Source organism: Canis lupus, chromosome 23 (assembly GCF_048164855.1).
Source record: "Canis lupus baileyi chromosome 23, mCanLup2.hap1, whole genome shotgun sequence".
Taxonomy (NCBI): Eukaryota; Metazoa; Chordata; class Mammalia; order Carnivora; family Canidae; genus Canis; species Canis lupus.
Window position 1 is genome coordinate 45,661,961 of NC_132860.1, and position 27,868 is coordinate 45,689,828.

At 50.4% G+C, this 27,868-nt stretch overlaps 2 long non-coding RNA genes across 4 annotated transcripts in view; both read left to right on the forward strand.

The window, feature by feature from the left end:
* The first annotated feature begins 3,006 nt into the window (after positions 1-3,006).
* Positions 3,007-10,451, forward strand: LOC140615185 (uncharacterized). The gene is made up of 3 exons (XR_012015927.1): positions 3,007-3,219; positions 6,977-8,917; positions 9,753-10,451. It is a non-coding gene; the product is annotated as an uncharacterized lncRNA (long non-coding RNA).
* Positions 10,452-11,157: 706 nt separating this feature from the next.
* LOC140615172 (uncharacterized) overlaps positions 11,158-27,868 on the forward strand; it is a 32,098-nt gene continuing 15,387 nt past the window's right edge. For 2 of the 3 annotated variants that reach the window (XR_012015916.1, XR_012015915.1), the window contains exons 1-3: positions 11,158-11,602; positions 16,690-17,161; positions 17,323-17,563. This is a non-coding gene — a long non-coding RNA (uncharacterized lncRNA). Of the gene's footprint in view, positions 11,603-16,689; positions 17,162-17,322; positions 17,564-22,989; positions 27,368-27,868 lie in introns of those variants that run through there. The other variant, XR_012015914.1, reaches the window with a different exon arrangement.

Below are 27,868 nucleotides of genomic sequence, written 5' to 3' on the forward strand. Positions count from 1 at the left end.
GGAGGCAGTCTCGCTTGCTGTTTTGCTTCCAGAACCATCTAGTACCCCTGACCCCCCACCCCCGGTGGGCCTCGGGGTGCTTCCACCAACACCCGTTCTTGATTCTCAGAAGGAAGTGAGTCATCCGGAGCCCTGGAACTGGTCATCCACCCACTCCCAGCTCTTCTAGACAAATAAGGAAAGGGGAAATGCAGGGAGGCTGGGCTGGGGAGATGGTGTTCCTTTAATCACACAGAGTGTCCTCTTCTGAGGTTCCTGCTTCAGAGCCTGCCAGGGACCACTGTGACTCCGGGAATGGACTCACACGGCTCAGCCTGGGCTGGAGTCAGGTGTGTCTCTGCGCCTCATGATGGACATGGGAGGTGGATCTGCCCGGTTCGTGTCTTGGGGTCACAGGAAGAGGGAGGAGTTGTGGGAGAAAGGAGTCATGTGGTCAACTGGTGAACCCTTGGCAGGAGCCTGGGCAGCTACAGCAGGAGAACAGAATATAAATATGAGAGGCCCCGAGGACCCTGTGAGGGGAGGCCCTAGCATGGGAGGAGCTGCCTCGAAGTGAGCCCAGAGATGGCAGGGGATGAGCCTCTAGTCCCCCAGGAATGGCTGGGGTGCCTTACACACATCACCTCCTCGGTCCTCACAACCTTATCATCCCCACTTTAAAGACAAGGAAACGGGCTCAGTGGTTGAGCATCTGCCTTTGGCTCAGGGTGTGATCTCAGGGTCCTGGGATCAAGTCCCGCATCAGACTCCCTGCAAGGAGCCTGTTGCTCCCTCTGCCTATGTCTCTGCCTTTCTGTGTCTCTCTCAAATAAATAAGTCTTAAAAAATAAAGAAACTGAGACAGAAACAACTTTAAGTAACGTGCAGAAGATGGCAGAGCGGGATTTGAACGCAGGTCCACCTGACCCAGAGCCCGCAGTAAAAGGAGGTAGATGCTGGGAGGCGGGAGAGCTCAAGCTCCCACCTGCTTGGGTTCTACCCTGCCCTGGCTTCCACTCAGAGGGGTTCTCTACAGGAACCCCAGATCTCTGCACCGTGAGGGTGTAAACCGTGCAGCCTATAGGACGAACTATGCATCTCCCCAGCCTCCACCTGTCAGGACCACTCTGGGAAGACGGCCTGACGATGGCTCAGACGGGGCCCCTTCCGAGGCATCCCCTCACCCTGACCTGGTGCTTGCAGCTCGTGTGAGGGTGAGGCACCTCCTGACCTCTGACCTCTCTCAGCCCCTTATGCACCACAAGGGAGAAGCCCCTTCACCCCCAGTCTTGTGTGGCTGCTCCCTGGATTGTACCCTGAAGGATGCCATCTCTGTCCTGAGATCCTGGGCTGGGGCCTTCGCACATGACACAGGTAACAGTGCCTTTTAGATTTCTAGGCTCATCATAATCAGGAGTTAGGTCCAAATGAGAGATGAATCAGGAGCCGTGAAATCCCCTTCTTAAAAAAAAAAAAAAATGTGATGATGGAATAAAAGGAGCTGTCTGTCATCAAACTATGTTGCTGTTTTTATCCAGCAAGGAGGGGACATCCGGTACCATGTCCAGGTGGCCTGAGCTCTGTTGACCAGACGACATTTCGCCTTCCAGACTCTTCCCTTATGGCGCCCAGATGAGGCCCTCCCCATCCGGTGTGGATTTCTGTCCAGGTCTCCATGTGCAGACAGAGCATCAGGCTCACAGACTGGGGGGGTCAGGTAACTTGGAGTAAAAGAATGTGCACCCCCAAGAACACAGCTTCCCATCCTGCTTGGCCTCAGCCCTCTGACTGTGGAGTGAGAGCGGACCTAACAGCCACCAAGCTGGCTCTTGAACGTCGTGGCTGCCACAGCACCAGGCTGGGTGTGACCGTGCTGTCACCTAAGTTTCAGATGAGGAAACAGGCCTATTCCTCCCCCCCCCCCCCCCCCCCCCCCCCCCCCCCCGCCGTTCTCTCCATGTACCATACTGCAGCCTTCGGCTTTCGGGAGTTTTTATTTTTAATTGGTTTATTTTTGTTTGTTTGTTTATAATAGTTCTAGAGAGAATTGGTAGGCAAATGGCTCATTGGAAAAAAAAAACACACTTTTGAGGCTCTTTTTGGAAACCTGGCATTTCCCGCAGAGGCCTACACCGGATGAGAGGCTGGATCCAAGCCTCTGGTCTGTTTGTGAGACACAGACTCACTAGAGTGACCTGACTTCACACAGGGTGAGCCTGGTGGGCAGCACGGGGAGAGGGGACCCTGCCTTAGACACCCCACACGGCCTGCTCTCGGGTCTTGTTTCTCCTTAGCCATGTCCCGAGACCTCGGAGTTCATGGTCCAGAGATGTTGAGTGTAAACAGAAGCGCTTCGGTGTTGCCGTCAGTGCAGTCCTCGACTGTGCTGAGTGATCTGTGTGCCTGGATCCCCAGCCCGGGCTCGCCCCGGTTATCCTGTTACCCTGGGCCCCTCCCGCTCCCCTCCCCCTCCCCCTGTTGGCGGCCCTTCCTGTCCTGTTCGCTGGCCCCCATCCATCCATCCTCACAGCTTGTTCGAGACCTGTCTCAGACGGCCGGAAGCCCCTCCTGCCGCCCCGCAGCCACTCCGTCCTGGACGTGGCCCACGCTCCTCCTCACCCTGCAGCCCGCCCCCTGCGGACCTCTGTATCAGGACATTGAGTTCTTCCAGTTGCTCTGAGGCCGGAACTCTTGACACGTCCCATGTCACACTGGGAGAACCCGAGAGGCAGGGAAGTGAAGTCTCTTGCCCCAAATTCAGAGCTTGTGGGTGCTCGGGCTGGGAACCAGAGCCGCGCCACGCTGTTCCCTTCCAGCTTTCTGAAGCTCCGCTGATCACCTCACCACCCCCCCGTCCCCTGGGGCCCCAGGATCAAGCTGCTAAGGCTTTCATGGCCTACACAAGGCCCGCAGCCCCCATCCCCAGGCTGGCTTCTCCCCACTTCCCCTCCCACCCCGCCCTCAGGCCCCTCTGGACACCCCCCCGCCCCCCCCCCCCCCGTGGCCCCAATCTGCTCTCTGCATTTCCCTTCCCTTCCCGCCCCCCAGGTCCTTTGGCGGGGAGTAGCTTGTTGTCTGCCCCCGTCTTACTCCTTCTTTCAGGTGAGGCTGCAATGCTGTGTCCCCTCAGGGAGCCGGGCCAGATCACCAGGGGCCAAAACAATTGCCCCCCTTCCATCACAAGCCAGTGGCCTTAGGAAAGTTCTCCAAACTTCTCATCTGTAGGATGACTTGGAGCAGGTACCATGTCTGCTTCTTCACTGCTGGGAATCAGGGTCTGGCCCGGGTCGTGACACCTAGTAGGTGCTCGAGTATTTGTTGACTGACTCCGGCCTAAGGACTTGGTGAGAGGAGGGTTGTAAGGAGCCCGCGAGCAGGAGGCCAGAGGGCAGATGACCGGCTCGCCTGCGGCCCGGGCGTCGTCAGCGACGCTGGCTGCTCTCCACAGTAGATGCTCGGTAAAATTGAGCCAAATGTGAATTATCCCAAGCTGTTTATTGCATGTGTTCAGGGATTGTTTTCAGGGAACCTGGAAGAGGAAACTGAAGGGAAACCTTACTTAAAAATGATGCAAGTAATACATGTTTGTTACAAAAACAAATGATACAGAAGTGTACAAAATGAAGCCACGCCCTCTCTAACCCCGGAAACCGTTAACAGTTGTATACTACCATATAGAGAGGGTTTTATTTTTTTAAGGTTTTATTTATTTACTCATGAGATACACGGAGGGAGAGGCAGAGAGACATAGGCAGAGGGAAAAGCAGGCTCGCTGTGGGGAGCCCGATGCGGGACTCGATCCCGGGACCCCAGGATCACGCCCTGGCTGAAGGCAGATACTCAACTGTTGAGCCACCGAAGTGCCCCATATAGAGAAGTTTATAGATCTGTATGAATGGATATTAATTTTCAAAAGAAGGTCGTGCTAATTCGTCCCACTTTCTGCTTTCATTCAACAAGAGATCGTAGGCAGATTTCTCTACGGACTTACATACGTCTGTCTTATTATCTTTGGGGGCTGGGTAGCGTTCCTTTGTATAGAAGAGGGGGGATTTATTGAAATCTGGGGTGTGCCCCTTTGCTGTCACCCAGCTTCCCCACGCCATTCCCCCAGCAGTTAAGGGAGAGCTGAGCATGGGGACGATGGAGAGAGGTCCAGTTGCTCGTCTAAGAGGCCAGAACTTGCACTATATGTCAGGCTTGACCAAGTGTGGCCTCTCGTTCCTCAGTGCATCAGAGCCTTTCCACTTGCCTATCCAAGCACAAATTGGTGAGTAATGTCATGATGACATTGGAGTCCCAGGGACTTGACCGTGCCATGGCCCCAGCTTCATGGCTCAGGCTCAGCCTGGCCTGGCCTGTTTTCTATCCAGAAAACCTCAGACTCTGACTGAGGGACTGATTTTCCATCCAATATTCTACCTTCTGACCAGGAGAAGAACACATTTTCCTGGCATAATCAAGTCAGAGCTAGCCGCAGTCTGACTTTGTTCAGGGACGTTGATGGCATCGATCCCTCCCTTGTCCCTGGCACTTTAATTTTGCAGAGTGTCAATCAGACTTTTACAAATATTTAGCTTTTAGGAGAGCCTGTAAACAGAACCCCAATGCATGATTCACTTGTCAGTGTACTACGGAAAGTTAATAATGGACCCAGCACATTGCAGATCCTGGGGAGGAGAAGCCAGAGGGTACAAGTTGCTCTGGAGAGCCCTGCCCTGAGAACTGGCCACCTACTGTGTGCCAAGCATTTAACGGTCATCGCTGCGCTCCTCAGCACAGTGCGCGCTGGGAGATCAGGGCAAGGAAGCAAATGACTCACAGTCCAGACTTAACCCACGTGAGTGCCACCCTTAGTCGGGTGATGAAAAGTCACGATTTTCCCACTGTCTCCTGCATGTCTAAGTCTAAGGTCAGGAGATAAGTACAGAAAAACCATTTGTTCTTTGTCCATCCTTGTGGGGGTGTATACACCAGGATCCCTGAACACACACATTAAGACCCTGCCACCCTTGGTCCATGGAGACAATTTGGCTGGTGATGCCCAGCCATGCTCATAGTCCCAGCCCCAAGGTGGGAGCAGACCGAGACACCACCAGAGTCGGCATGTGGCAGCCTCTCAGGTGGGACACATTTAGAGAGCCCAGACCAAATCTGGTCCCCGTCGTGTGAGCTCTGAGGGTGCCACCACCACCAGCAGGGGCCATCTGCTGTCCTGTCCTGCTGAGACCCCCTGAGAGGGGTCTGGCCAGAGCCAGTGGTAGTCTCTGCCCTCCTTTCTCTCCCATCTATTTGTCTTCTCCATCTCATTTTACTTGGAAGGGAAGTAGTCGGGGGCGGTAGCCATAAGTATCTTTACTTATTTTTTAAAAGTTGTGTTCTTTAGATGTCAACAGTTTATATCCTGACAAATAAAACCCCCTTCCCCGTTTCTTCCCTCTCACTGCTACTCTGCGCATGTTACACCTTCCCAGGCATGTGCCACTGATGCTGCCAAACAGAAGTAACACACAGAAATGCAAAGCCGGCCCCTTCTCCAGTTGTCTGTGTGTCTGTCCCCCTCGGCCTTCCCTTGCCCTCCCAACACAGTACGGTCCTGACCAAGGGGCAGTGTTGGGAGGGCAAGAGGAAAGTCCATGGTGTCAGGACTTCTGGAAATGACCAAACCAAAAACACCACCACCCACGTCTGTCCAACAATGCTGGGCATCCAATGAGTGGCCGATCAATGCGAAGTGTCTACATCACATTCCGTCTACATTGTGTCACAAATGCCTGCAAGTGTAGCATCCCTCCTCCTGTGCATAAGGCCTTCCTTCTAAAGAGCCTATGGATGTCTTTTTTTGGCCGGTAGCACTGGCTAGAGACAGCTATCAGGATTTCTTTTTATCCAGCTGGGAGAAACCAGGCAGGAAAGTGGGGGCACCTTCCCAAGGTCGTGGTGAAATGCCAACAGAGCCAGCTTAGAGCCAGGCTCTCCTGCAGCCCGCTTAGCACATGTTGGGCAGAGCGGCCCATCTGTGCTTATGCCGTGTGGGCATCAGTCTCTCCAGAGCTCTGCACCCTTCCCCACCTGGGGATCAGGGAACTGAGAAGTGATGGGCTTGGTGTGGGTTGGTCAGGCAATCACCTAAGGAGGGCTTTGTGTCCGACTTGTATGTCTAAAGAGCCAAGCAATCTCACAAAGGCGTCATTCCAAACTCGGGAGCTGGAATGTCTCCCGGTGGCAGAGCCAGGAGGGCTGGAGCCAGTGCTGTGAGATCACAATGGGAAATGCTTGGGGACTCATCTGCCAGCCTCCAAAACCATGGCTTTACAGCAGGGTTGAGAGGAGGACAGCTGTGGCCTGCAGCATGGCAGGTGGCCATCCCCAGGGATAATGGAGCTGATGGCAAATTCGAGTAACTCACACTGAGAAACATGCTTGAATGTGACACATGTCCACACAGCGGTTCGGTACACCTTCATCGCATTAAATGAAGGCGGCAAAGGCGAATAAGATGTACACCTGCCACCCCCACCCCCAGCTCACAATCTAGGTGAGAAGACCAGGGGGGACCACAATACAGTGTCAACCACCGGCAGGTTGGACAGGCTGCTCGTGGTCTGGAGGAGAGGGCAGTGGGGAAGCAGATGAGTTGTGAGTTGAACTTGGATGAGGGAGAGGAGACAGGCCCGAGGCTGGGGGCAACAGGAGCAGCAGGTGCAGAGGCTGGGCATGCTCACGACACAGGGCTCTGCTCTGCAGGAATGGGATCCAGTCAGTGCTATGTTACAGAAGGAGAAAGGACTGCAGAGTCCACACTAGTAGGAAGGGACATATGGGCACCAGGTGTTTAGTCTTTATGGCCATAACAGTTACCCCAAAACTTAGCAGCTTAAGAAAACCGTTTACTGTGCTCAAAACTGCAATTTGGGCAGTGCTTGGTGGGGCTGGTTCATCTCTGCTTGGCCTGTTCGGGGCTCAAAGGAGACACACACCCGTGGTGTCTGCACAGGGTCTCTCTGGAGGGCAGCTGCAGGGTAGCTGGACTTCCGACACGGTGGCCCAGGGCATCAAAGGCACAAGTGGAGGAGTAGTGAGCCAGGCAGAAGATGGATTGCCCTTTCTGCGCCGGCCTCAGAAGCCTCACGGAGCCTCTGCCACCACAGCTCTTCATCGAGGCGGTTTCCAGGACCTGCGGGGCCTCCGGCGGAGCGGGAAGGGCAGGGTGCCTTTAATCTCTTCTGGTGGAAACGGCAGCGTTCTGGAAGAGCATGAGGGATCAGAAGTCTTGCTATTGTGTGATCACTTTGGGAAATAAAGAAAGTCGGCCGTGCTGACACAGGCCAGGCCCAGCACCCAAAGTTTAAACACATTTTTCTCATTTTATTCTCCCCTCTACACAAGAGGTAGGTATTATCCTACGCACGTCCTATACAGGGAATCATAGGAGGCTGCGAGAGGTTAAGTGGTCTGCCTGAAGTCACACACCAACAAGAGATGGGGGATTCCGTGTGCAAGCCTGGTGGCCCCGTGCCCCATCCCTGTCCCTGCTCCTGGCTCCCCCATGGGAAGGAAAGCAAGGATGAATTCAAAGGTCATTGTTCTGCCCCAGAATGCTGTCACCACTAAAAAGGGGGGTGTGTGATTTCTGAGCTGGATAGGAGGCCGAATCAACAGATCTTGAAGACCACTTGAATTCTCGCTGTATCTTCTCACAGGTGACCTGTGACAAGCATTTCCTGTGGCAGTTGAGGCAAATACCAGGGAGTCAGAGCTAACAGTTGCCACTTGCTGAGTGCCAGGCTCTGTGTGAAGCACTTTATGCGCATTAATTTCACAATAACCCTATGGGACAGGTATTATTATTATTATTTATTATTGCTGTCAGACCTCAAGGAATGAAATAATGTCACAGAGAGGACGTCACCCCGTGGCCTCCACCTCTCTGCCATGCATCCGTTCCTCGTCCACCATGATAACGGGAATTGATGAATTGATGGCCCCACTCTCGGGGTGGGGGGCAACGCTGGCTTCATAAGGCCTCCTTGAGTTGCACTGGCCAAGCTGGGAGCCAGCCCCACATTTACCAGCTGTGTGGGCTTGAGCCAGTCACTGAAGCTTGCAGGGCCTCTGTGTCCTCATCGGTGACACGAGTGCCCAGCAGGAGCGGGAGACTAGCCTGGGCGGTTTCAGGGCAGACCTTGACACAGAAGCAGCGCGCGATGGAGGGATGTCAGCTACTGTTATTGGCAGAAGCTGGTGCTGGCGGCTCTTGGGAGTTGACTCGGGCATCGAGGCTCCCGGGATTGGCATTGCTTTCTGCAGAGGGCCAAGAAGCAGCTTGTTGCTACTTGTCTTGGAAGGGGGTGGTGGTGGGTTAATCTGCCCAGCCACTTGCAAGGGAAAAATGAACCAATGACCAAACAAACCAGTGAAATGGGGAGTGAGGTGAGGGTGTGGAGGGAGGAGCTTGCAGACACTGTGCAGCATCATGGACACTGGCCCCAAACCCAGGAGCTCCTTCGATGCCCAGAGTCAGGGCCCACACAGCTGTGTCCCCATGAGGCTGGGAGGCTCTGCATTTAGGTTAGCCAAGAAGCTACAAACAAGGAAGCAGCCTTGTCAGCATCTTGCCATCTTACCACCTAAGACCTTCATTCTTAGTCAAACCCACTTCTGCTTCAAGGAGAAAGGGAGCTCGTACACAGGGAGGGACCTACCTCAGACTTGGAATTAAGCCCGTTTTTTGCCAGCTGGGCCCCTGTCCAGAGTCTCTCATCACCTGAGAGGAGTGTCCTGTGTGGGGTATCATTCTGCTGCTGACAAAGCTACGTGGACAAGCTTCTCCCCAGACCATGCGGGAAGTGACAGTGAGGAATTGGCAGCACAACCAGAATGAAGGGAGACCTGGAGCCCCCAGAGGGCTTGGCAGGCTTCAGAAAAGCTTCCACAGGTACTTTTGGAAGACTGCAGAGGGAGCCAAGACCCCAGAGCTCCAGGGTGGCCCTTCCCTTTGGCTCATACCCTGTGGAGGACATCCACTGTTCCGCTGCCTGGAGGGCCCAGCTCCCCGCCCCCTCTCTGGGACTCTAGTCTCAGGGTCTCAGGCCATATCTCCTTCTGGGGCAGAGCCACCCAGGCAGGCCCCCCTCTGCAGCTCCTCCTCCTCCCCTCAGATGACACAGGCTTCTGGGCAGGACCGTTCAGTGACGAGGTCCCCCTGGCATCCTGCATCCCCTCTGTGCAGACCTGTCGGCTCCCACCAGGCTGTGGCCCTTCTCTGGCCCTGGAGCCCGGCTCTGGAGGACAGCTGCCCAGAACTGAGGAGCAGGGGCTGGGGGAGAATGGAGAGGGATGAGCCACTGGGAGCACCCCGCTGAGTCAATGCTCACAGTCCCCTGCCCAGGCACACTCCAGTCCTCCTGGTATTTTGGCGATTTGACTGTAAGTCAAAACATCTCTCCTCCTGCCCAAGACCTGAGCTGGTCTGGCCACCAGTGGAACCCACCACTCAGAGTCCTCGGTGATACATGCACGGGAAAGTTCTGGCCCGGCCTCAGCAGCTTGCCTCCTGTGCCCACGATAAGGATGGTTAGAGAATGCAATTATGGCCTCGCCCCTCAGGCTTCCATAAAACCTTCCAAATGCTTCAAAACCAGACAACTATGTTGGTCCCATTTCCCCATCCTTTGAACTTCCTTAGCATCACTCAGGAGATCCAAATGTGGATTTTGTGTCTTTCTGGCATTTATTGGTTAGCTTGTTTTTTATCTTTCATCTTTCCCCAGGATTCCAAGTGGCTAACAGCAAAGCACACCTACCTACAGGACTGTTAAAAGAAAAACAGGAGACCTTGGATGTTTGTGGTTTCAAAGCCCTATTCTTCTTCTTCTTTAATAATGCTGAAGATTCATGACATAGGATAATTTTCAAATCCCTTGAAATTCAAGCCACTTGGCCTCAGCCCCTTTCCTGGGAAGCAGGAGAGGCTGCACGTGGCCTCCAGGTAGAGGCTGCATCCTTCCCTGCTGCCTCCGGGAGGCCAGGCTGTCCTCTAGGGCTCACAGCCTGCGGTGTGGCCAGGGTTGCCTGACCTCGTCAGGGAACACACCCACCCGCCTGCCTCAGGAAGCCTTGGCTGGGGATCCCTGGGTGGCGCAGCGGTTTAGCGCCTGCCTGTGGCCCAAGGCGCGATCCTGGAGACTCGGGATCGAATCCCACGTCGGGCTCCCGGTGCATGGAGCCTGCTTCTCCCTCTGCCTGTGTCTCTGCCTCTCTCTCTCTCTCTCTGTGTGTGACTATCATAAATAAATAAAAATTAAAAAAAAAAAAAAAAAAAAGCCCTGGCTGGGGGCACCTGGGTGGCCCAGTGGTTGAGTGTCTGCCTTCGGCTCAGGGCGGGACCCCAGGGTCCTGGGATCCAGTCCCCCATCGACTCCCTGCAAGGAGCCCGCCTCTCCTTCTGCCTGTGTCTCTGCCTCTCTCTGTCTCTCATGAATAAATAAAATCTTAAGAAAACAAGAAAGGCGGGGAAGATGCGGGGATGAATTTCAACGTGTCCCTCTCCTCTGCCCCCGCCCTGGGTGTGTTTGGGCGTTAGATGCAGCTTCAGAAATAAAAACAGCACCTACATGATAACCCCCGCAGTCCCTCCTCGCAACCAGAAGGCTCCCAAAGCCCCCGTGGGTCTGGGGTTCTCCCCTGCTTCCGAGGTAACGAGCTAGCCTGGGCCTGTTTCACCGACAGCGGACACTTGACCGTCGGTGGGAGGCAGAGAACGTGGTTCTCCGTGGCCGGAGAAGGGCGGAGCATCGTGGGCGTGGGGTCCGCACTCCGCAGGTCGACGCTGTTCTCCCGGCGGGTTTGGGTCAGGGCCGAGGACCCCTAAGCTCCAGGGGCCGCTGCTTGCCCTCTGTGCGGAGGCCGACGTCACCCCCTCCCCTGGGGCGGCCGCTTGCTGCGACGGCGCCCGGGAACGTGGTCTGGGCGGAGCCGTGGGCCCCGCGCCCGCAGCACCCTCCGCGCGGCCGGCCTCCCGCCTTCCCTCCGCAGGGCGCGGGGCGGGGCGGGGCGGGGCGGGGCGGGGCGGGGCGGGGCGGGGCGGGGCGGGGGCGGGGGGTGGAGGGGGAGGGGCGGAGGGGCGGAGGGGCGGAGGGGCGGGGCGGGGGTGGAGGGGGCGGGGCGGGGCTCCGGGCTCCCGCGGGTGCGCGCGTCGCCGGCCGCTCGCCTGCCCGCTCCGCGCCGCGCCTCCACGTGCTTCGTCCCACGCGCCCCGCGATCTTTGGCAAAGGGCGCCCGCTCTTCAGCCACTGTCTGCAGATGAGGAAACTGAGGCTCGGCCGGCTAGTAAGCGGCAGAGCCCCGGTGCGGGCCGTAGGCCGGCTCGGAGTCCGTGTCCTCGTGAGCCCCCGGGGCCTCTGCGCCTCTCCGTTCACTAGACAGTGGCCGCTGTGCTTTCTATTATTGTTATTGTTATTACTATTGTTAGCAAATTCTCCTTCGCTGAAGGGCATCTTCCTCTGACCTCCTGCGTCTGTCTCGACCCCGCGTCCTGACCGGGGTCCAGAAGGTTCTCAGCAGACTTTGGAATTAGCCTGAGCAAAAGTGCACGGGGAGGGGCGGCCGGACGCTGCGTCGGGTAAGCATCTGCCTTCGGCCCAGGTCAGGAGCCTACAGGGAGAGAAGTCTGCTCCTCCCTCGGTCCCTCTTCTGCGCCCCCTGCTAGTGCGCGCGCTCTCTCTCTCTCTAATAAATAAATATATTTTTAAAAAAGTGCACGAGGAGGCCAGCAGAGCAGGGCAGCCGTCGAGGCGACCTTCAGGCTTCTCAAACAGCCCACGGCCTCTGCTTCTGTGTAGAGGAGTGACTGAAGCCACGCTGGGGCTGCTGAGGGCTCTAATGGCACCTTTCATGAATTAGAAAAAGGGCGCCTTCCCTCAAGACACTTGATTGTCATTTTCTGGAAAATTATGACTATACATATACACACCTAAGGAGCCGCCTGAGTGCATGTCCCTTCCTGCAATGGGATAGTGCGTAACCTGTGCAACCATACCACTCAGGCTGAGTCACACAAACCTGGGTCTATGCCGATTCTGTTATCTACCAGCTGAGTGATCTTGAGAAGGTCACTGGGCTCTCGGAAGCTCAGTTTCTGATACAATGGGGGCAGTGTCGTCTCCCTGTTCAACTTGCTCATAGTTTGGAACAGAGAAACAGGAAAGAGCTATTACTTAAGATCCAATGGGAGGGCTTTTCTTTTGGGGATAAGATGGAGATATTAAAACTCAGAGACTGAGCCCCTGTCCTGGAAGGACCCGCCCTGCCCAACCACGGGTAGGATAATGGGAATCCTAAGTCCTCTGTGTTTCTCTCATCACAGTGGAGGAAGAGTTGGACTAGTACTGAGGCTTGTCTTCAATGCCCTCTGCTCCTCCCTTTCCAGTGACCTATTCCTTCTGTGAATCTTCCGCTCTCCCACCCTGCCCCTCTTCCCATCACTCTCCTAGTCCTTCCTCCTCTCAGTCAAGCTATTTTCAGGGAATGATGGGTACGCCTAAATGATACTTTGGATTTGCCTCTAAAGAACTAGGTCAGAAAGTGCATCCAGACCTCAGGGAAAGATATTTTGGAACGACATTCAGCCTGTGTATGACATGGAAATAGCACCAAGAAGGTGGCCATCTCTCCTACCTTTAAAAGGCACATAACTGAGGGACGCCTGCATGGCTCAGTGGTTGAGTGTCTGTCTTTGGCTCAGGTTATGATCCCAGGGTCTCAGGATCAAGTCCCACATCAGGCTCCCTGCATGGAGCCCACTTCTTCCTCTGCCTGTGTCTCTATATCTCTCATGAATAAATAAATAAAAACTTTTAAAAAATAAATTAAATTACAAGCACATAACTGAGGGAACTGACCAGGCGACAGGGCCGGCTGCTCTGACAGCTGCGCCCTCTCGTGGCCCAGCACCCTTCTCTCCAGGATCCTGGCTTGGAGATTCTGGGAGCCCATGCTGGCTCTCCGCACCCGTCCAACCTCCAACACTTTGTACTCAGAGTAACCAGGAGAGACATTATTTAGGCTGTGCTGTCGTCCTCTGATATCTGGAGGGAAAGTGGAGGTGAAGCTAGTAGTACCTCTCCTAGAGGCCCTGAAGTTCGTTCAAGTCTTTATCGGTAACTGCTGTGACTTTTCCCTGGGGCTGGGGAGAAAGCATATGCTGATGAGGAGGGAACAGACATTTAAGGTGCACTTCACATGCAATAGTAATTAAATTAAACCTCTCAGTCCTGTGTGTTAGGTAAAAAAACCACCCTCCTCTGCAGATGAGGAAATGATGAGGTGAGCCAGGGTGTTTGGGTCACTTGCCCAAGGGCACACAACCAGGAACTAGCTGCCCTGGGATTTGAACCAGGTGTGATGAGTCCATGCTGTCTTGCATTGCATTGTGCCAGCTCCCTGCTGCTGTCCCTCAACTGCTCTAACTCCCAGAAAATGCGTGGGATATTGCGATTTATAGAAAATATGTATTTGGTCCCACAAATGATCAAAATATATTTCTCATATGATTTGGTCCTTATCCACTGTTCTTGGCTCCCAGCTCCCCAAATCCTTGGAATTTCCTGAGCAATAAGAGCAATGGAAGCATCTTTGGTTTCAACATTTGAGCTCTTGTCCTCGGTTTCCTGAAAACAGTCATAAAGGCAAAATGGGTATCAGGGCACTTGGGTGGCTCAGTCGGTTAAGCCTCTGCCTTTGGCTCAGGTCATGAGATAGAGCCCACATAGCTCCCTGCTGGGGGCAGGGAGGGGGTGTCTGCTTCTCCCTCTCTCTCTGCCCCTTCCCCTTCATGCTCCCTCTCTCTCTCAAATAAATAAAATCATAAATAAATAAATAAATAAAATCTTAAACAACAACAACAACAAAAAAGGCAAAATGGGTATCTTGTTATTCATAACAAGCTCCTTTTCACCACAACTGGGTTTATGTTAACAAGGTGACTTTCAGAAAGCACAGAAGGATAGGGGCTGGTCACCAGGAGAACCAGCCAGGAATAGAGTTGAGACTTTCAGCCCCACTCCTTTGGCCTCTGGGGAGGGACGAGGGGCTGGAGATTAATTGGTTTATGATTTAATCAAGTCTCTATAAAAACCCCAAAGGAGGAGACTCAGAGTGCTTCCGGATTGGGAACCAGAACATCTCCATGTGCTCCCGTGCTGGATCCCAAACTCCATGAGGACAGAGCTCCTTTGTTCAGGACCTCACCCTAAGTATCTCTTCGTCTGGCTATTGATTAGAAATCCCCAATATCCTCTGTAGTGAATCGGTAATCTGGTGAGTAAAAGGTTCCCTGAGTTCTGTGAGCTGTTCTAGCAAATTACTCGACCCCCAGGAAAGGACAAAGTCACGAGAACCTCTGATTTATAGCCTGTTGGTCAAAAGCACAGATAGCCACCAGGCCCTGTGACTGGTATCTGAAGCCTGCTCTAGAAAATAGAACAGACCCTAGGAGGGGCGTTCACCAGAAGCACAGGTGATAAGCTGGATTTGTGATTGGTATCTGAAGTGTGGGGCTGGGGGCAGCCCTGTAGGATGGAGCTCTCAAACTGGAATCTGATGCTATCTCTGGGTGGAGAACGTCAAAATTGAGCTACATCGTAGGACACCCAGCTGGTGTCCTGAGAATGGAAACCACACCCACACACACTGGAATGGGTCCCAGAACTTTTTGTGCATTTAGCATATTTCAGAAAAATCACAGGAGCCAGGCATCCAGGACCTCTATTCACGGGGTCTCTGCTGACCCAGCAGAGCACAGGCCCGGGGCAGCGACTGCCTCAAGGTCCCCAGAGAGCAGCACCCTTAGTCGAGAAAACAGGCACTGTCTCTGCAAGGTGATTTTATCTGTGTCTCCAGAGGACGGGCTCTGGGGTCACAGATACCTGGATTCAAACCTGGAATTTGATGTTCCTACAAGCTTTGGGCAACTCAGTCTCCTGAGTTTCAGCTTCCATGTCTGTTTGGGGATGATATCTCTTGGCATTGCTGGTGGCACCTTCAACCTGTTCCCCAGACGACCCACCAGAAGTTCCCAGTACAGGCCTGAGAGCCACTGAGCACCAAGTAAATGTCAGGTATTATCATAACTAATTCTGTGCTGTAGAGGTTTGGAGGATCTGCGTGTGGGGAGGGCAGCATCGGAAAGAGAGGAGAGCAGACAGACATAAAAGAGGAGCCCTTTCTCTCTCTGCCCTGAGTCTCCTGCAGCTACCAAGGGAGATAAGCCAGGCAGCCTCTTTCTGGCTATAGATTACTTAGGGAAAATGGGCCCAAAATGGCCCCAGAGAGTCCCTTGGCTATTAAAGAAGAAAGTGCTGGAAGGCTTACTATATATAATATATAATATATATAATATTTATTTATTTATTTATTTATTTATTTATTTATTTATTTATTTATTTATACATGCATACATACATACTGCTCCCCAGGCCTTCCATTCCCTGGGGAGTACCTGTTTCCAGACAGCGATCAGCTTGTATGAGGATTTAAAAACTTTTTTTTTGAGCATATCTGTAGGATGATGTCCCTACGTGTCTTGTCCAAGTGACGAACTTGTTTATCAATAGACCCGAAGGATGGTGACACCCACGGTAGACCTCATTTTAGCAAAGTTCTCTTACTGATTGTACCTATTAGGAGGCAGGGGATGGTGCTTCCTCTCCAGAGTCTCTTGTGGGTCTGAAATGTCGATGCTTTCAGGGGTTCCTGGGGGGCTCAGTGGGTTGAGCGTTCAACTCTTGATTTTGGCTCACATCATGATCTCAAGGTGGTGAGATGGAGCCTCACATCCAGCTCCACACTTATCATGGAGACTGCTTGAGATTCTCTCTCCCTCTGCTCCTGTCCCCACCCCCTTTCTCTCTCAAAATAAATTTTTAAAAAATTTAAAGAAAACAAGAAATGTTGATGTTTTCATTTCATTAATGACAACCTCATAGGCCAGCAATTGGAAGATCTCAAAAGCATTTATGAGTACCGGAAACAGTGGGTTTCTGATACCGATTTTCCACTCCCTGCCCACTGGGAACAGTGCAGGGTCTGGAGCAGGTCATGGGGAGCCGTGGGCTGCAGGCTCTTACACCCACACTCATGATGTAGGGGTGGGGACAGAAGAGAAGAATTTTCTTCATCACCCGGAAGGGGCACTGACTCACGGGTGGGGTGGGGGAAAGGGGAGCAGAGGGAGGGGTGGGCTCCAGGCTCTGATGCAGACTGACCCAGGGCTCGGTGGGGGGAGGGGGCCAGAGGCCTCCTGAGCCTTGGGAGGAAGGCCTGGCCGCTTCCACCCTCACACTCTTGGGCCAAGCCCAGCTACTCGGCATTCATCAACTCACACCCACTGCACTTCATCCACACCCTCGTCAAGCTCCCCCTCCTCCTATCATTTTGAAGCAACTCCCAGACATTATGTCATTTAATCCATAAATATTTCACTATGTCTTCTTAAAAGATAGAGGTATTTTTTAAAAAATAAAACCACAATACGGATATCACCTAAAGAAACTTCATGGTTTCTTGATACCAAAACGGGCAATGTTAATAAAACTGCCACTGGTCTCAGAAATGTAATAAATTTTTATTTTTCACAGTTGGGTTTGAATTGGGATCCAAACAAGGAGCACTCAACTGTGATTGATGGATTGTTTTGTTTTGTTTTTTTAGAGAGAGAGAATCTCAAGCAGGCTCCATGCTCAGCACAGAGCCTGATGTGGGGGCTCAATCCCACAACCCTGAGATCATGACTGGAGCCTTGATCCCATGACCCTGAGATGATGACCTGAACTGCAATCAAGACTTGGAGGCTTAACCAACTGAGCCACCCAGGCACCCCCAGCTGATGTGTTTTTTAAGTCTCTTAATCTACATGTTTCCTCCCCAACACTTCTCCCCCCACCTGCCAGCCACTCTATTCCTGCAACTTATGTTTTTGAGAAATAGGGTCATTCATTCTATAAGATTTCCTCGGAGTCCAGATTTCACTGATTGCATCCCCAGAGGTGTGTTCTGATGTGTTCCTCCGTATTTTCTCTAAGTCATGAATGAGAAGAGTCTTGAATGTGGGAAGATGGAGGATGGCATTCAAGAAGAGAAGGAGAAGATAGTGATGGCTGTGCTGGGGGCGAGAATGGAGGAGGTGAGGCTGCAAGTTGGTTGGAAGTACATCAAGGATCTTTATGTCCCTTCTGGAGGAGGAAGGGGTTCATCCTTTAGCCACAGGCAGTAGTGAATCACTGAATATTTTTAAACAAAGCAAGAACTTCATTCGTTCATTCATTCATTTGCTCATTCATTTAGGGAATACAGAGGCTTCTCAGCCGCGGGAGCACCCCGGGCCTGGTGCCGGACCAGCAGGAGGGAGTGAGAACGGGCAGGATTCTGCTTTCCAGGAGCCTACAGTCTAGTGCAGGGCAGCTTCGAGACAGATCAACCCACAAAGGATTGTAAAACTCCCACCAGGAAGAGCACCGGAAAGAGGGGGCCTTTCAGGGGCCCTGGAATCCTTCTCTGGGGAAGCGACAGCAAGCCGAGGTGAAGGGTAAGGAGGGAGTGACTGGGCAAAGCCACAGGGGGAGACTCCGAAGAGAAGGTGGGAGGTGGGGAGCATAGTCAAACGGTTAAAATTTGGAAAACAATACTGAATTTATTTTTTGCTCAAACAAGAACAAACCGAAAGCATTAAAGCAATCTCTCTCTCTCTTTCTCTCTCTCTCAAAAAAAAAAAAAAAAAAGCAAATGCTCTTGGTTTGATAGAAGTGTGATGTTCAGGCTAAATTTAAATAAAGCAGCATTTTGAATGGCACAAAGTGAATTGGCTTTAAGAGAATGATTGACAAGAAAATGACTTTGGGGTTCTGTTTTCTGGGAAAAGACAGAGTTAATGTAAATGTAGGATGTATTTATTGGTTGTCAGTGAAACCCTTTCTATGGCCCTCTGATAGGGAGCTTATAGGGCTTGAGGGCACCTGATCTGATAAAGAACTGGGCAGTGCTATGATCTGAATGTTTGTGTTTCCCTAAAGATCCTTGAAACCTCATGCTCAGTGTGATGGTATTAGGAGGTGGAGCCTTTGGGAGGTGATTAGGTCATGAAGGTGGAAGGGATTAGCGCCTCCCTTTTAGGGACCCTAGACAGTGTCTTTGCCCGTGCCACCATGTGAGGACACAGTAAGAAGGTGCCGTCTGGGGACCAGAAATCTGGGCCCTACCAGACACCGAATCTTCTAGCCGCAGGATCTTGGACTTTCCAGCTTCCAGAATTGTGAGAAATAAATTTCTGTTGTTTATAAATCACCCAGGCCATAGTATTTTGTTATTGCAGCCCAAACAGTCTTCGCGAGAAATCTAAGCTGTGGCTTTTCTGTATCAGAGCTCAGACTTGTCAAGCAGGAGTAAAAAATATCCCATGCTCAATGGCCATGGGGTACAAGACAACATGTTGCATTTAATGAATGAAAGAAGACAAGGAAGGCTAGAGCTCAGGGGAAAAGCTTGTGCAGGGGGAGGTGAAACCCGAAAGGCAAGCAGACACAGGACTGTGGATATGCTGTATGTCATGTGGGGGATTTTAGAGCTTTAAACTTGCCTGATAATGAGAATTACTGGGGTGCTTAATTAGTAAACAGATTGCTAGGCATCCATCCTGAAATTCTCATTCCATAGATCTGTATTGGGCCCGTAGAAACTGTTTTTAACAAATTTCCAAGTGACCTTTATCTTCAGGAGGGTTTGGGAATCCTAGGGAGAGCTCTTAATTTTTTAAAAAGTTTTTGGGAGTGGGCGACCCAATCAGATCTGCAATTCAGAGGGGAAAATGGATTTGGTAGAAAATCCAAACGGTTCATGGAAATCCGCTGAAAGGCTGTTGTAATAGGCCAAGTGACAGATGGTAGACATTTGCTCCAGAGTAGTAGTGATGGAGATGGAGACTTGGTGATCAGCAGACAAGGGGCTGAAGAGGACTGTGGTGAGATGACAGTTGGGTCTGGCTCTCACAGCTGGATAGTTGGCAGGGTCATTGGCTAAAACAGGTAATACTGCAAAAATTTTGAACAAGTGGAGCTTGAGACACCACCAAAATCTCTTTTTAAAGATTTATTTATTTATTTGTTTGTTTATTTATTTATTTATTTATTTATTTATTTATTTATTTATTTAAAGAGAGCATGAGAGGGAATGGCAAAGGAAGAAAGAACCTCAAGCAGACTCTGCACTGAGCCTGGAGCTCCATTTGGGGCTCAATCTCATGACCCTGACTGAGATCAGGGCCTGAGTGGAAGCCAAGAGTTGGATGCTCAATCAACTGCACCAACCAGGTGCTCTGATGCTCCCAAAATATTTAAGTGAAGACCTCAAGCAAGCAGGAGATTCAATGAATATCTGGGCTGGAGGAGATATCTGGGCTGGAGATAGAAATATACAGGTCATCAGGTGTTTGTAGGTGGGAACGGAGCCTCTAGGTAGGAGAGGATGTGGAAAGAGTATTGGGGTGGGGGTGCTTAGGTTGAAGCTCTGATGCTCCAGGGGAAGGATTGATGGCAAAAGTGAGCCTTCCGTGGTGACAGAGAAGAGAATGTCAAGCAGACTCTGTGTTGACCGCAGAGCCCGATATGGGGCTTGATCCCAGGACCCTGGGATCAGGACCTGAGCTGAAACCAAGAGTCAGCCGCTTAACCGACTGCGCCACCCAGGAGCCCCACTCAAAAGAATCTTGATCTTGGGTTTCTCTTTCCTTGTTTTTTTTTCAAATATAACTTCACTACACCGAACCCATGTAAAAATCCTTATGCCTATGGAAAATCAGGGCTAGAGAGGGACCCGGGATGCTTTCGCTTTAAACTTCTAATAGTCTGTTACACAACACAGTAGCAATTATGCTTTTCTGGGTCTGCTCAGTTTTCTTTCTTTTTTTTTAATTTTTTTAAAATTTTTATTTATTTATGATAGTCACAGAGAGAGAGAGAGAGAGAGGCAGAGACATAGGCAGAGGGAGAAGCAGGCTCCATGGATCAGGAGCCCAACGTGGGATTCGATCCCGGGTCTCCAGGATCGCGCCCTGGGCCAAAGGCCCGCGCCAAACCGCTGCGCCACCCAGGGATCCGTCTGCTCAGTTTTCAAAGCACATTTGAAATCCCCTCCTATGGAAGATGAAACCGTTAAACTGAAAAACGAGGACAAAGCTACATTTCATTGAAAGGGAACAAGTTCTTTTTAGCTCCACCTGCTACGTGTAAGGACATTTGATGCCCAGGAAATAAAAAGTCTCCTGAGAAACAGGGCAGTGCCAAGAAGTCCAGGAAACTTCTTCCACCGAAGCGGCAGCAGGCACGTGGTGGGGCTATTTGTAAGTGTTTGGTAGGAGGTGGTTTTCAGAGGCATTATTCAGTCAGTATTTCTGGAGCACTTCTTTCGGTCCGGGCACTGGGTAAGGCACTAGGGTGATGAAGGCATCGCCAACATTCCCTTTCATTGCACGACTCCACCGTTGCAAACGGGAGCTGAAGAGCCAGAGCAATCAAAGTGTGCGCAATCAGACGCCTCAGCACAGCTGAGACAGCAAATCTGAGTGTCCAGAGACTCAAGCTGTCTGCAGCCACTCCTCCATCACGACTCAAGGAAGTCCTCTCTGATGTGGACTGATAGGTTCCAGAATGGAATCCGGACTGGTGAGGGACCCAGCAACAGGGTTAGTGGCAGGACAGCGCAGAACCGGACGTGCACAGCTTGAGCCACTTGCCTCACCAGAGGACGCTCGTTTCCAAGCCTCGGCATGTGGCCCTGGTGCTGTGCACTGTGTGCAGGTGGCTGTGCATTCCACCAGTGACAGGAACGTCGACCCTGCTAAGAAGTGCATGGGCACTACCATCTAAAATACTCACAGAAATCGGGACGCCTGGGTGGCTCGGCGGTTGAGTGTCTGCCTTCAGCTCAGGGCAGGATCCTGGGGTCCCAGGATCAAGTCCCACATCAGGCTCCCTGCATGGAGCCTGCTTTTCCCTCTGCCTGTGTCTCTGCCTCTCTCTTTGTATCTTTTATGAGTAAATAAATAAAATCTTTAAAAAAATACTCACAGAAATCCTCTGAAGTGGTTATCAGCAGAATTCCCGTTGTAGAGAACAGGAAACTATGACCTAGGCAGATTGGCCATTTGCCTAGGGAGACGTGATGGCAGAGCTGATACTCGGCCCAGAAGCCCCTGATTCCCAGGCCCACGTCCCGAGCCGCCAGGCGATCTCCAGCCCCGATTCCATAAGCCAGGCCCCACTGACTCCACGATACTGGTTTCTTTCTGCTCCACTGGCCCTTTTGCAGTTCTTAGGGCTTCCTGAATTAAAAGCTCCCTTTCAGGCAGTGTTCAGGAAGTCTCTGACAGGACAGAAGGACAGCTGCAGGTGCCGACCACCAGCCGGAGTCCCCATGCCAGGGCCAGGCCAGGGCAGACAAGGAGAGCCATTCCGACCAGGCCTCTCCATCACTTTCACATTTGGTCCTCCCACGCTCGACGTTACCACACACACGTGGAGGCTCCGATGATAGATTTCACAGCTGGTGACCCGTGTCCTTTCCCAGATGTTTGCGTGGGCGAGGAGAGCTACTTGAGACTTCTGACCATGGGGGACATTCTAGAAAACCTGAGGGTCAGGTTCCCCTTCCCTCTCTGGCCTCCCTGCTGCCGTTCTGTGGAAGGGAGGGAGGGCTCCATGTGGCCGTGCTCCTGAACGCTGTGTGCTTGGCCTGAAGGCCATAGCCACGAACCTTTCCCTGGGCCGACAAGGCCTCGCTCGTTCCCAGGCGCCCCTCTTGCTTTAGGATGCCAGGCACACGGAAGTTCAGAAAGTCTGATCATTCCCTGATGGGCCCTTGGGTCCTGGTCTCTTTGCTTCTGCCATGATGGCTTGTGCCATTACTGAAAATTAGTCCTTTCTGAGAGTCCTCTAATGCTGCGATAGCAAACCACCAGCAGCGTGGTGGCTTAAAACATCACACATTTATCCTCTGACAGTCCTGGGGGTCAGAAACCTAAAATCAAGGTATCCACAGGGCTACATTCCTTCTGTGGGCTCTGGGGAAGAATTTGTTTTCTTGCCTTTTCCAACTCCCAGAGGTTGCTTGCCTCTCTGGGCATGTGGCCCCTGCTTCCATTGTCCCTTCTTTATTTCCCTCTGCTTCTGTTGTCACATAACCCTGATCCTCCCCTGCCTTCCTTAGAAGGACTCTTGTGATTACACTGTGCCTCCAGGATGATCTAGGATCACTCTCCCCATCTTAAGATCCTAATCCCAATTATAAAATGCCTTTTGCCAAGGTAAGGTATTCATAAATTCAGGGTTTAGGGACATCTTTGGGGTGTCATTACTCAGTCTACCACAGGTCCACACAGCTGCTGCACCCTGGCATCCTTGTTCACTGCTGTGAGGAACAGCCCCTCGCCTCATTATTGGTGGGTGAGCCCTGCTGGTTCTTCTGGAAAGGCCAGTTCCACCCTCCACCAGTCATACCGTGGATGGGCTTCTGAGGTATGGCTCTTTCAGTTCCCACCAACGTACTCAAACTATTTTCAAAAGTATGTTCTGAGTCACAGGAGTAAATGAGGGGCTTCCAGGCTCAGATACAGATTTGTCCCCGAGACTCTGCCTGGGTGTGGAGCTGGGGTACAGACTCACCCTTCCATTCAACTATTCCTAAATTCCACCTATGGAAGAGGCTGGAATCCAGTATGTGTTCATATTTATTTTAAAAAAAACCAACTACCATACCAACAAAAATGCTCGGACTTAAAATGCTCAGTTATGCTTCTTTTAAGATGACATTGTTGCCATGGTGACCAGAGGCTAGTGAAAGAGACTCCTTTTTCCCATTTCCTGCCCCTCGTACATTTCCTCAGCCAATCTCCGTTGTGTTCCTTTATGGATATCTCAGGGGAACTCTCCTACCTAAGGAGACTCCTCTTTCTGCTTCCTGCAGGTGAGCATGTCTGCGGCCCGTGAATCAGCCCCCAGGCCGACCCCGCGGAGGTTGGCACATCTTGACCTGCCTCTTCCAGGCAGATGGAGAAGAGGGAATCTGCTGATGTGCGCTCAGGGCATAAACAATCCATATCCCGCCCCGGGCCTCTGCGTGCTGGGAGTGTTAACGCCTGCCACAGGGCGTCCCACGGAGAACAGCGCTGATCCAGAGCCCAGAGAGAACGGGAACCACGGAATCCAGCTGTTAGACGCTGGATTCTGCCTCCTCTCCAGGATGACACAGCAGGTTCTGTGGCCACATACCCCCGCACCCCCCTCCGTTGTCTGCAGCCCAGTCAAGGCCTCAGGGGCTGCACAGGAGGCAGCGAGGTGTCATATAAGATCTGGGATGGAAAGAGGTGATTTTGCCACCTGCTATGGGACGGTAGGCCAGGGCAGCCTCCCAGTCACAGCTTCCCACTTGAAGGGGGATCAAGACCTCTGCCCTGCCGGATCTGTGGGATTCTTTTGAGGATCATATCAGATCACTGCTGCGATGGTTCCTTCTGAACTCCGTACGGGACTGCAGAATGATGATGACGATGACAGCAATGCCATAAAATTGGAACTGTACAGTGTGTAGCCTTTTCAGATTGGTTTCTATCACTTAGCACTCAAGGTTCCTCCATGTCTTTTCTTTTTTTGAAGATTTTATTTATTTATCGGGGGGGGGGGCACAGGTAGGGGGAGGGGCAGAGGGAGAAACAGACTCCACGCTGAGCAGGGAGCCCGATATGGTCCCAATCCCAGGACCCCAGGATCATGACATGAGTCAAAGGCAGCTGCTTAACCAACCCAAGTGCCCCTCTTCCACGTCTTTTCATTGCTTGGTAGCTCATTTCTCTTTGTGGCTGAGTTATATTCCGTTGGGTAGATTTCATTTACTCACTCACCTATTGAAGGACATCTTTGTGGCTTCCAAGTTTAAAGTGGCTATAAATATTCATGTGCAGGTTTTGCGTGGACATAAGTTTTCAAGTCCTTTGGGTAAATATCTAGAAGCAGGATGATTGCTGGATCATATGGCAAGCTTATTTTGTGCTTTGCAACTGCCAAATTGTCTTTTAGAGTGGCTGTACGTACCATTTTGCATTCCCAACCGCAATAAATGAGAGTTTCTGTTGTGCCACATCCTCGCAGGCATCTGCTGCTGTCAGTGTTTTGGATTTCAGCCATCCTAATAGGTCTGTAGTGCTCTCCTGTTTTGATTTGCAGCTCCCTAATGACATATGATGTCGGGTGTGTTTTCATCTGTTTATTCCCCATCTGTATGTCTTCAATAGTGAAGTGTCTGTGTAGATTTTTGGCCACTTAAATATTAGATTAGTTTCTCATTGTTGAGCTTTAAGAGTTCTTTGTGTGTTTCAGGTAATGGATAGAAGTTTTGCAGAGATTTTTCTCCCAATCTGTGCTTTTCTTTTCATTCTCTTGACTTCTCACGGAGTAGAAGTTTTTGATTTTACTGACACCCAGCTTGTCAATCTTTTCTTTCAGGAATTGTGCTTTTGGTGTTGTATCTACAAAGCCAAGCCCAAGCTCACCTGGATTTTTTCCTATGCAACCTTCTAGAAGTTTTATAGTTTTGCATTTTACATTTAGGTCTATGACCTATTTTGAGTCAATTTTTGTGAACGATATAAGGTCTATGTTTGGATTCTTCTTTTTTTTTTTGCATGTGGATGTCCTGTTGTCTAGCACCATTTGTTCAGAAGACTCTCTTCTCCACTGAATTGCCTTGCTCCTTTGTCAAAGATCAGTGGAGAGTATTTGCATGGATCTATTTTTGGCTTCTGTATTCTGTCCCATTGATCTATTTATCTCTTCTTTTACCAAAACCACACTGTCTTGATTGCTGTAGATTTGGAGTAAGGCTTAAAGTTGGGTAGAGTTAGTTCACTAACTTTGTTCTGCCTTAGTATTGTGTTGGTTATTCTGTGTTTTAGAATCAGTTTGTAGAAAACGCACAAATCTGCTGGGATTTTGGTTGAGACTGCATCGAATCTATAGATCAAGCTGGAAAAAACTGATATCTTAACATTATTGAGGCTTCTTACCCATAAACATAGGGTATTTCTCCATTTATTTAGTCTTACATCTTTGTTATCAACATTTGGTGGTTTTCTTCCTACAGACCTTTTACAAATTTTGTTAGATTTACAACTAAGTACTTCTTTTTCTTTTTTCTCCCCCCCGGCCACACATTTTTTTTTTTCTGGTGTTAATATGTAAATAGTGTTCACTTTTAATTTTAAATTCCAATTGTTTATTGCTGGAATATATGGAAACAGTTGACTTTGCATCCCACAAGCTTACTATAGTCATTTATTAGTTTAAGGAGATTTTGGGGATTCCTTGGGATTTTCTACACATCAAGTCATCTGCAAACAAGGGAAGTTTTATTTCTTTCTTCCCAATCTGTATTCCTTTTATTTTCTTTTCCTGTTTTATGACATTAGCTCAGACTTGCAGTACGATGTTCAAAGGAGTGGTGATTGGGACATCCTGGTCTGTTCCTGATCATAGGGGGATAGAATCTAGTTTCTCACTGTCAAGTCTGATATTATCTGCAGGTTTTTGTAGACATTTTTATCAAGCTAAGGAAGCTTCTCTCTGTATTTTTATGAGACTTTTTATCATGAATGGGTATTGGATTTTGTCGAACCCTTTTCTGCATCTATTGATATGATCCTATGATTTTTCCTCTTTAGCTTATTGATGTGATGGGTTATACTAATTGATTTGGAATGTGGAACCAGCTTTGCACCCACTTGGTTGTGTTATATAATTCTTTTTATACATTATTGATTTGATTTGTTAATCCTCTGCTGAGGATTTTTGCATGTATGTTCATTTTTTAAAGACTCCCCCTAGGGACTCCTGGGTGGCTCTGAGGTTGAGCATCTGGGTGTGATCCCAGGCTCTGGGAATCAAGTCTCACATTGAGCTCCCCACAGGGGAGCCTGCTTCTCCCCCTGCCTATGTCTCTGCCTCTCTTTGTGTATCTCTTATGAATAAATAAATACAAGCTATTTAAAAAAAAAAAAAAAAGACTCCCTCCGTGAGTCCAATATACAGTTTGGTTGAAAGCACCTGGCTGGCTTAGTCAGTAAAGCACGTGACTCTTGACCTCAGGGTTGTGAATTCAAGCCCCATGTTGGGGCTTGAATTAACAATTAAAAGAAAAATTTAAATGGATTGGGTAGACTTAAACATATTGAATTTTTAAGATGTCTGGAAGATATTTTTAGTGAAAAAGGGTATGTTGTAAAGCAATTAATAGTATAATTCTATTATAATTCTATTTACTTACTACCTCAAAATTATATATTTCTCTGTGTTTGTAAGTGAGGTATGTAAAGGCATAGAGAAAGGTCTGGAAGGGTGTATAAATATTGATTACTCTGTAAAAGATAATGAGATTGAATTGGAGTCAAGAAGAATTTCTTATTATCTTTATTGTTTGAAATTTTTACAGTGAAAATGTGTTAATATAGTATCTATGCACTAACATACATTTTAAAATTACAATGGCACTTAGTAAGTCCCCTGTGAAAAGTTGTGAAAATTCAAAAATCTATAATATATAGTCCCTGTCCTAAAAGGTTTATAATCTGATGTGAGAGATAGACTTGTAAATAAAAGAACAGTAAGATATTATACATATATTTTTTAAAGATTTGATTGATTGATTGATTGATTGATTGGAGACACACAGAGAGAGGCAGAGACATAGGCAGAGGGAGAAGCAAGCTTCATGCAGGGAGCCTGATGTGGGACTTGATCCCAGGACTCTGGGATCACTCCCTGAGCCAAAGCCAGATGCTCAATCGCTGAGCCACCAGGCACCCCAAAATATTATGTGGAAAGCTGTACAGGTCGCAGTGGGAGCTCAAAGGAGGAAAGAATCAGTTCTACCTTTGAGTGGATGATGGGATAAGGAAAGGCATTATAGAGGTAGCAGCCCTTAAGCTGAGTCTTGAAAGATGAGTAGTGTTAAATCAATTAAATCAAGAGGCCATTACACTGGTGTGGCTCTAATGCTGTGGCACCTGCATATGCAAACCAAAATCTAAGCCTGTCAGGGCCTCAAGGTTACAAAATCAAAATCTTTTTTTTTTTTTTTTTTTTTTTTTCAAAATCAAAATCTAAGGGCAAGCAGTCACAAACAGCCAGCTGGGCTTTAAGTTAGAGCCAATCAATAATCTTGCTTTGCTTCTGCCTTTTCTCTTTAAAAGTTCTTCCCTGAGCCCCTATCGTTGGAGCACTCCTAACCATGTCTAGTTTGGCACTGCCCTACTCAAATCGATAACTGTTTAAATAAACTCAAAAATTTTTAATACGCCTTGGTTTATTATTTATCAGTAGATAGTTGCCAGCCCACTGGGGCATGGGGTTGGGCCGTGTGGTGAACACTGGGAGAGAGGCTGGGTGGGAACCAGGGCCGGGAGACACGTTTGGCGTGTTTGGGAATTGTGTAACTATGCCAAATGTTCAAGAAGAGCAAGACAAGGGAGCAGAGGGAAGAGGCCGACCCAGAGCTTGGGGCATGGAGCACAGTGTGGGGTTGGCCTGTCCTCCAGCGAGCGAGCCTGCAGAGCGACCCTCAGGAGAAAGGTTTGCTGCGAGCACAGAGTCGACTGGACACATTCTGAATCCAGTGCCACCACTTCGTAGCTGTGCTCCTCCGTGACACCCTGCACAGCCCTGCGCCGGGGTCCTCATTCTGAGACAGACACAGGTACTGCTCCCTCACAGCCCCTGCACGACGCGGCTATGGGACACGCTCGGCCGCAGCCCGCGACAGCAGAGGAGCCCTGAACCAGCTCCCCGCGGCCTTC